The sequence below is a fragment of the Pseudophryne corroboree genome, chromosome 6, assembly GCF_028390025.1.
Source record: "Pseudophryne corroboree isolate aPseCor3 chromosome 6, aPseCor3.hap2, whole genome shotgun sequence".
In the NCBI taxonomy this organism is placed as follows: Eukaryota; Metazoa; Chordata; class Amphibia; order Anura; family Myobatrachidae; genus Pseudophryne; species Pseudophryne corroboree.
The window spans coordinates 630,582,232-630,592,782 of NC_086449.1; the positions used below are offsets into that span (position 1 = coordinate 630,582,232).

Below are 10,551 nucleotides of genomic sequence, written 5' to 3' on the forward strand. Positions count from 1 at the left end.
TCAAGAACTGGATACCAAGCCCTCCTTGGTTAGCCTGGAACATTGAGGATCACCTGATCCTTTCTCCTTCTTACGTTTATCACCTTTCGAAGAGTGAAAACGGAGGGGACATATAGACCGACTGCAAACACCCAAGGTGTCCCGAGGACGTACACTGCTATAGCTTGAGTGTCCCCTAACCCGGAACAATATCCCTGAGATCTATCGTTGAAGGGAGACACCAACATGTCCACTTGAGGCACTCCTCAAAGACTTGTCACTTCAGTGAGAACTTCTCGATGACGACTGTATTTCTCCCGGATGGAGATCGCGTCTGCAGAGGAATCTATTTTTCCGTCGTTCACATCCGGCACGAAGACTGCTAATATAGCATTTACCAGTCTTTTCACCCAGCATAAAACCCTTTTTCGGCTTCTGCCATTGCCACTTTGCTCCTTGTTCCGCCATAGCGGCTTACTTACACCACTGCTGTCAAGTCATCCTACAGAATTACGGGCAGATCACGAAGCATATGTTCATTGAAAATAGCTCCTAAATCAAGAAAGCTTATTGTAGACCAGCTTCGCAGCTTGACCCTTTCCTCTGGAAATACTTCCCTTGCCAGGACTGCTCCCCAGTCTCGGAAATCTGCATGCATGTACACCAGGATCTCATCCTGGATTCCGACCTTTGTCCCTCCAGGAGGTGAGAACTGAGCAGACTCCACAGGAGCGATATCCTGGCCATTAGGATTATATTCCGGCGCATGTGCAGGTGAGATCCGGGCTACATTTCCAACTGGCCCCGTGAAAACCACTCTGGCATTTGACCAGCTCACCGAAAAGGCCTCTTAGGCCGCACCCATCTTCTTTACGGAACATATTGATGGTTTGTCACTGCAAATCTGATCCAACTCCGGATCCTCAGACCTCTTTCCACAGGAACACACAGACCTTCAACCGTTCCGTATCTACTGATACCCACCTCCGACGTCTGCGTCGTTGGGAATAACAGGCTTCCCCTGTGTTGAAGCACAGTCATAGAGAAAACGACGATTTGCACCACTTGTGACCTGACCTTGCCGTAATCTGGAGAGTATCTCAGTACATAATAACAATAGGTCTTACTATTGAAAGAACCCCAGCATACTGCCATCCCTCCGGTGAAATGGCAAAGATAACCTGGATATCAACCTAGGTAAGCTAAATGTGGGGAAAACGCTTTTAACCCCTTTTCTACCCTTACGTGCTGAAGCACCTTCATAAGTAGAAACTTTATATTCTAAACATTTTTTTTTTTTTGGATAGCAGGACAATGTCCTGAACCTGACGCAACTCTGGTATGGCGTCGCATACTACCTCCCCTTCCAGAGGGAAATCACTAAGATCTATTCAAAAAAAGTCAGTGAGGGAAATCATCTGCAAACCCCAGCATGTCTTCTATGAGTAACTCCCAGGTCCAAGTCCAGTCTCAGACTGACTGAAGAGTAGTAGACGAGTTCCCACCGGAGTGGGTTCCAGTCAGATAGACCATCGACATGCGGACCATCGACATGCGGTGGATGTGTTAGCCAACAGACAACAACATCCGCTTCTACGAACCTAACAAGGCTGCAGAACTCTTACCTTGTCACCTTTCACAATTTGCCCCGAAGGGGAAAAAAGAAAGGTATCAAACCGGATAAACTGACAGCATCCCACAACCGAACGCGTCACCAACCGTTGTGAGGTAATCCAACTCACGTAGCAGACTTACCCGCGGTATCTGCCAAGACTGACCGAACCGAGGCCACCCCTACAGCGGTACACCGTCCCAGGGAAATAGTTCAGTATCTCTCGGATTCAGCCTCAGCATTTCTACTGCAGACGCACTGCAACCTGTCGCCATGTTATAGAAAAGGATCAACATAAGACACATCCCCTCTTTCTATAGGGTAAATCTATCGGATGCCTTTCCGAATACCACATTCCCCCCATGTACAGGCAATGTACATAACTCCAAAGTAAAGAATAAAATATCACTTAGCTTCCTGTGTACGATCCTTTGCGACAGGGCCCCGTGTTGACCAGGAGTTGATTTTCACAGTATTCTATCAGCAGCGGAAAAGAATAAACATTCGGGCTTCTCTCTGACACCAACTCGCCACGGCAGACATAGAGCTTTACCAACAGAGCGACCAGCACATGAGAAGGAATACTATTATTGCAGCATCCATTAACAATGTAATATGAATACACATAATGTAATACACAACTACACACATATCCTAAATATATATATATATATATATATATATATATATATATATACATACATACATATAAGCGTATTATCCGGAACCAACGGGTACCTAGTGACATTAATGTGTTCTGACTGTGTATGAGCATGTACTGAAGCCCCAGTTGTGGATCTGCCAGGAAACATTATGGTCGACAGAAAACATAGTATTCGTCGACAGCAGGGAGTAGTAATCATGCAAAATAACATACTTATAACTCCAAAGGGACTGAAGGAAGATAAACAATAAGTTCAATAACACTCCCCTATATGTACTTCTAGGTCTGCGCATGAGCTACAGGCCCACGGAACCGTACCCCACATATACATAGAACATATATACAGTTAAAGGTAGTTACTGCATGTTAATTAACACCCAGTAATAACAGTCGGTGCCGACACAGAGTTTACTTTTGACAAGTATACAACTACCGACTTGCTGACACTGCATCTACAGAATCAAGTACCAACAGTAGCCAGCAATGTCGACCGTAATCCGCATAAATGACAGAGCATGCACACCTGTCGACCTATGTCGACTAAACTATAGTGGGTATCCGACAGGGAACAGACAGATATAAATATATGTAAAAAATATGAGTAAAGCGCCACATGTGGGGGAAAACAACACCTGAAATAGAATACACTTATATGTAAAAACACTCCCTTATGAGTAATAGGGTGTCAGCCGTCCCCTGAACAATTTTACAGCATTGGTGAGATGCTGTATAGGATTAGATAAGTATGGGTAGATAGGGGAATGGCGACCAACCGGTGTTTTTTTATATACAAAAATATTTAGCGGACTAGTACTAAGAATGAAGGATTGGATTAAGGAAATGACTCCTTTTTATGTAAAAGAGAAATAACAATTTATTTTATCAATAAAAAATATATATTTTTTACACTTTGCTTTTCTAAAAGATACATATAAAACCGATTCCTCTACAGATATAAAAAATGTATAAAAACGGATTATATAGTAAAAAGCAGTTGTATAAAATATTTTAAGACATAAAATGGAAAGAGATAAAAAAATATTTTTAAAAAGATTTTTTGTAGTTAGTAAAAAGCAGCTTAACTTAGGGTGGAAGGTCATACAGGAAATCCCAACGCGTTTCGTCTATCTGACTTCATCAAGGGGTAGTGACTGAATGATCCCAGTGGGCTTAAATACCCACAGATAAGGAGCTACTGGTTATGACATCACTTCCTGTCTGTTAGTAATGAGAAAATGTATTCCACATATAATTTATATTAAAACATTATAAACAATGATGGAGCAGTATAGTGGATGACATGGGGAGGCTTCCCATGTTAACATTGAAAAAACGAGTGTTATAACTTAGTTTTAGCAGTTTAAATCAATAATTTTGTGTTAAAAGGCGCACTTCCGCCACACTTCCGGTTTCGGCAGGGCTTCAGTGCGCATGCGCAGATGCCCCACTTCCGGTATCGCGTCTCCGGAGTGCGCATGTGCAGACGCCGCACTTCCGGTTTTCGCGTCTTATTCACTGTGGGTGTTCAGGGCTTCATGCCCCACTTCCGTTCTGACAGTTCATGTATTTCTATGCCCCACTTCCGGTTTGTGAGTCCGGAGTCACATGGTCTTTTTGTGAGGATGTATGGGAGAGTTCTGTGTAAGAGCGGCGGCCATTTTATTGAAGTCCCTATTTGAGGACAATTATTCTCCATATATAGATCCCATTGACATGAAATAAACGGAAAAAGACAATCGTTAGTATCAATGTACTTTAAATATTGTCAGTAGAGATGCGTTTTTTGCGTGGAATTGTGTCCACTGTCCAATCTTATATATGAGGCATACTGTTAGATTAATAAATGACATTTTTATGGCAGAAGAAAAAACGGACTTTACCACCTGATTAGACTGGCATATGTTATTCATAAGCACAAATATGGGTATTTTTTGGTCTAGATTAATTATATTATATATATATTATGTGCAAGTGTGAAGATATCTATATTTATAGTGCATATACTTAAATGTCATATATGTGCTTTTAGTGACAAATAATGCTATATGCTTAATTATGCGCTCTAATGGTAAGAGAATCATACGTATTGCATAAATAAACATATTTAGACACATTCGAGTTTTTTAGAAACCATTTTTTACAGTACTTTAGCTTCCCAGGGGGTCTCCCTCTTGGTACTGTTAAAGCCCAACACTGCTTAGCTTCCAAGATCGGACGGGCTTGGGCGTGGAGCCAGTGTGGTATGACTGTATCTTATTGGTTATGAGAGGCACACTCATTTCTGTGTCAAAAATGTTTTTATTTTCAAGCTCACGTATACAGTAGTTTAGTATTGTGACAGTCGTGGAATAAAATATGAAGATATCAATGACCTTATAGGAAGGGGGCGATTTCGTAGCCCTCATTAAATCCTGCCGGGTGCATCGTGTTGAGCTGGTAAATCCAAAACATTTCCCTTTGGGACAGTTTATTCGCCAAGTCTCCTCCTCTTTCTCCAATCTGTACGTGTTCTATTGCTTTAAAAGATAGGTCTTCTGGGTTTGAGTTGTGTTCCAAAAGGAAATGTCTGTAGATGAGGTGGGTGTCGAGCTTGTTTTTGATGCTCCTGATGTGTTCCTGGATTCTTATTTTGAGTACACGCTTCGTTTTCCCCACATACTTCTTCTTGCATGTGCACTCCAATAGGTAGATGACTGAGCTGCTGTTGCAATTGAGAAATTCCTTTATCTTGAATTCTTTATTATTTCCAGAGTCAGAGAAAGTTTTCCTGTTTGGGTTTAAGAACTTGCAGATGTTGCACCGTCCGCATTTGTAAGCTCCCGTGCATTTCATGAATGTTTGGGATATTTTTTCTTTATTGGTGTTGCATAGCATGCTTGGTGCAAGGTGGTCTTTGAGACTTTTGGATTTACGGAAGACTATCTGCGGTTTTTCCGGTAGGATTTCCTTTAGTACCGGATCCATAAGCAGGATTTTCCAATGTTCCCTGAGGGATGTTTTTATATGATTCTCATGTTGGTTAAACGTGGTAATGAATGCAGTAGATTCCTTCGGGGCTTCCTTCCTTTTGTATTCTAGAAGGTCTTCCCTTTTTAAGGTGTTTGTTCTTAAAGTAGCTTTGTCCAATATTGATCTTGGGTATGACTTATCCTCAAAGCGTTTTCTGTAGATGGCTAACTGTTCATTGCAGTCCTCTTTCCTGCTGCAGTTCCGTTTTATTCTATGGAACTGAGAGTAAGGGATGTTATCCTTCCATGTTTTTGCGTGGCTACTTTGATAATGTAGGTAGCTATTTTTATCTACCCCTTTGATGAAGTTCCTGGTTACCACTGTTGAACCTTCGCCTATTAATACAAGATCCAAGTACTCTATAGAAGTTTTACTTGTATTGTACGTGAAGGTAAGATTCATATCGTTGGTTTTTAAAATATTAAAAAATTCCATAAAAAGTTCCAGACTGCCATCCCATATTATTAAAATGTCATCGATATAGCGTTTGTATAAAATCACATTATTCTTGTAAAATTGGGTATTATACACATGAAGTTCCTCCCATATTCCCATAAATAGGTTTGCAAAACTTGGTGCAAATATCGTACCCATCGCGGTCCCACAGCGTTGAAGATAAAAACTCTCTAAAAATTTAAAATAATTTCGGCTTAAGATAAAATTCATCACATCACAGATAAAAGATCTTTGTGTAGTTGAGAGGGTGGGGTCTTTGTCTAAAAACTCCTTGCAAGCCTTAATACCTTTAGAATGCTCGATGCACGTATACAGAGACTGGACATCCAAAGTAATCCATAAAAAGGTGTCCTTCCATTCGACTGATTTCATCAGGTTCAATACCATAGTGGTGTCTTTAAGGTAAGAAGGTAATTCCTTGACATATGGGTTTAAGAAGACATCCACATATTCAGATAGTTTCGATGTTAGGGAGTCAATGCCGGCGACAATGGGTCTCCCTGGGGGATTCAAGAGGTTTTTATGAATCTTCGGTAAATAGTAGAAGATGGGGGTAATGGGACTAGATTGCATTAGGAATTGGAATTCTTCCTTAGTGATACTTCCATTCCGGAGTCCTTGTGTGAGGAGTAATCTCAACTCTTCTATGTAGGCGTCCTTGGGATCATTCTGTAGTGGTTCATAGGATGCGATGTCTCCTAATAAACGATGAGCTTCTTTCACATAGTTGTCTCGATCCAGAATAACTAGTCCCCCCCCTTTATCAGCCGGTTTTATCACTATTTCCGAATTTTTCTGTAATTTCTTGAGTGCCTCTTTTTCTCTGTTGGTGAGATTTTTTGTGGCCACTGGTGCAAGGTTGGTGTCGCACAAATCTTTTTTCACCAAATCGTAAAATATGCTGATATGGTTGCCTTTTGATTCGATCGGATAATATTTTGATTTGCGCTTCAACCCAGACCTTGATGCTTCCTCATAGTTCGTGATGATGGCATTATCCTTACGTGCAAAATGTCTTTTGAGTGTGAGCTTACGGATGAATTTATTTAAGTCTATAAATGTCTCAAATTTATTCAATTTCTCTGTGGGTGCGAATGATAAACCTTTACTTAATAGTGAGGTTTCATAATTTGTTAGTACATGTTTCGAAATGTTAAAAATGCCCTGCTCCTCAGGGACTAGTGCTGTACATTCCTCCTTTTTGTGTTGTAATCTTTCCCTCCTGCCGCCCCGTTTTCCTCTTCTTCTGCATGGGGCCTTTTTAGAGGGGATGCATGTGTTGATTCTTCTTGTAGTGTGCCTCTGAACGTGTTTTTTGGACGAGCTCCTAGGCGTGGTGATAAAAAAACCTTTTCGTCTGTTGATCCTAATCTTCGTAGAGTGGAATATTTGTTTTGTGTCTTGATCTTTTGTGTATGGTGAGAGTCGTTTCTGGTATTTGATCTGCCTCTGTGTGGAACCGTTTTCCACACCTGGTTCCCACGATTTTGTGTATTTGTGGTAGTGAATCTGCTCCAATTTTTTGTTTTACCATTGTCATAGTCCTCTTTGTCACGAAGAAACTTCTTTTCTTTGCCCCGTATGACTTCTTCCTCTATACGTTCTATTTTCTTATTAAGAACCTGTTCATTGATTTTGTAGTCCTCTTTGGTCTTATGAGGTTCTAGTTCGCTTTCCTTCTCCTTTATGTCTTTCTCAATGGAAGGGACATTCTTTCTCCTTTCGGCAATCAACAATTTCATCAAATTTATTGAGCACGTGTGTAGGGTGGAGTCCCATTTTTCCATAAATTCTGGATCAGATGTTCCAATGGTGGGTTGTTTCACTAGTCTCAGTCCCCTCGGTACTCTGTTGACTGATATGTAGTGTTCCAAACCTTTTATGTCCCACCATGTTTTAATTTCTTTCACCAGGAGTCTCTCCATGTCCCAAAACAGATCATCCAAGTCCCTGGAGGGAGTTGGGATGTCAGTCACTTTGTCTTCGCTAAATATTTTCTGGCACCAATCATTTCTTTTGTTGGTGCGTTCATTGATTCTGAACATAATTTTTGGGTGTTATTTTAGATCACAGCACCAGGCAGCTAAACAATTAACCAGTCTTAAATGTAAAAAATATGAGTAAAGCGCCACATGTGGGGGAAAACAACACCTGAAATAGAATACACTTATATGTAAAAACACTCCCTTATGAGTAATAGGGTGTCAGCCGTCCCCTGAACAATTTTACAGCATTGGTGAGATGCTGTATAGGATTAGATAAGTATGGGTAGATAGGGGAATGGCGACCAACCGGTGTTTTTTTATATACAAAAATATTTAGCGGACTAGTACTAAGAATGAAGGATTGGATTAAGGAAATGACTCCTTTTTATGTAAAAGAGAAATAACAATTTATTTTATCAATAAAAAATATATATTTTTTACACTTTGCTTTTCTAAAAGATACATATAAAACCGATTCCTCTACAGATATAAAAAATGTATAAAAACGGATTATATAGTAAAAAGCAGTTGTATAAAATATTTTAAGACATAAAATGGAAAGAGATAAAAAAATATTTTTAAAAAGATTTTTTGTAGTTAGTAAAAAGCAGCTTAACTTAGGGTGGAAGGTCATACAGGAAATCCCAACGCGTTTCGTCTATCTGACTTCATCAAGGGGTAGTGACTGAATGATCCCAGTGGGCTTAAATACCCACAGATAAGGAGCTACTGGTTATGACATCACTTCCTGTCTGTTAGTAATGAGAAAATGTATTCCACATATAATTTATATTAAAACATTATAAACAATGATGGAGCAGTATAGTGGATGACATGGGGAGGCTTCCCATGTTAACATTGAAAAAACGAGTGTTATAACTTAGTTTTAGCAGTTTAAATCAATAATTTTGTGTTAAAAGGCGCACTTCCGCCACACTTCCGGTTTCGGCAGGGCTTCAGTGCGCATGCGCAGATGCCCCACTTCCGGTATCGCGTCTCCGGAGTGCGCATGTGCAGACGCCGCACTTCCGGTTTTCGCGTCTTATTCACTGTGGGTGTTCAGGGCTTCATGCCCCACTTCCGTTCTGACAGTTCATGTATTTCTATGCCCCACTTCCGGTCTTGAATCCCCCAGGGAGACCCATTGTCGCCGGCATTGACTCCCTAACATCGAAACTATCTGAATATGTGGATGTCTTCTTAAACCCATATGTCAAGGAATTACCTTCTTACCTTAAAGACACCACTATGGTATTGAACCTGATGAAATCAGTCGAATGGAAGGACACCTTTTTATGGATTACTTTGGATGTCCAGTCTCTGTATACGTGCATCGAGCATTCTAAAGGTATTAAGGCTTGCAAGGAGTTTTTAGACAAAGACCCCACCCTCTCAACTACACAAAGATCTTTTATCTGTGATGTGATGAATTTTATCTTAAGCCGAAATTATTTTAAATTTTTAGAGAGTTTTTATCTTCAACGCTGTGGGACCGCGATGGGTACGATATTTGCACCAAGTTTTGCAAACCTATTTATGGGAATATGGGAGGAACTTCATGTGTATAATACCCAATTTTACAAGAATAATGTGATTTTATACAAACGCTATATCGATGACATTTTAATAATATGGGATGGCAGTCTGGAACTTTTTATGGAATTTTTTAATATTTTAAAAACCAACGATATGAATCTTACCTTCACGTACAATACAAGTAAAACTTCTATAGAGTACTTGGATCTTGTATTAATAGGCGAAGGTTCAACAGTGGTAACCAGGAACTTCATCAAAGGGGTAGATAAAAATAGCTACCTACATTATCAAAGTAGCCACGCAAAAACATGGAAGGATAACATCCCTTACTCTCAGTTCCATAGAATAAAACGGAACTGCAGCAGGAAAGAGGACTGCAATGAACAGTTAGCCATCTACAGAAAACGCTTTGAGGATAAGTCATACCCAAGATCAATATTGGACAAAGCTACTTTAAGAACAAACACCTTAAAAAGGGAAGACCTTCTAGAATACAAAAGGAAGGAAGCCCCGAAGGAATCTACTGCATTCATTACCACGTTTAACCAATATGAGAATCATATAAAAACATCCCTCAGGGAACATTGGAAAATCCTGCTTATGGATCCGGTACTAAAGGAAATCCTACCGGAAAAACCGCAGATAGTCTTCCGTAAATCCAAAAGTCTCAAAGACCACCTTGCACCAAGCATGCTATGCAACACCAATAAAGAAAAAATATCCCAAACATTCATGAAATGCACGGGAGCTTACAAATGCGGACGGTGCAACATCTGCAAGTTCTTAAACCCAAACAGGAAAACTTTCTCTGACTCTGGAAATAATAAAGAATTCAAGATAAAGGAATTTCTCAATTGCAACAGCAGCTCAGTCATCTACCTATTGGAGTGCACATGCAAGAAGAAGTATGTGGGGAAAACGAAGCGTGTACTCAAAATAAGAATCCAGGAACACATCAGGAGCATCAAAAACAAGCTCGACACCCACCTCATCTACAGACATTTCCTTTTGGAACACAACTCAAACCCAGAAGACCTATCTTTTAAAGCAATAGAACACGTACAGATTGGAGAAAGAGGAGGAGACTTGGCGAATAAACTGTCCCAAAGGGAAATGTTTTGGATTTACCAGCTCAACACGATGCACCCGGCAGGATTTAATGAGGGCTACGAAATCGCCCCCTTCCTATAAGGTCATTGATATCTTCATATTTTATTCCACGACTGTCACAATACTAAACTACTGTATACGTGAGCTTGAAAATAAAAACATTTTTGACACAGAAATGAGTGTGCCTCTCATAACCAATA

The 10,551-nt window shown here is 40.2% G+C and overlaps 1 pseudogene; it reads right to left on the minus strand.

Annotated features, from left to right (window-relative positions):
• Positions 1–4,389: 4,389 nt before the first annotated feature.
• Positions 4,390–4,509, minus strand: LOC134937088 (5S ribosomal RNA; annotated as a pseudogene).
• Positions 4,510–10,551: the final 6,042 nt, after the last annotated feature.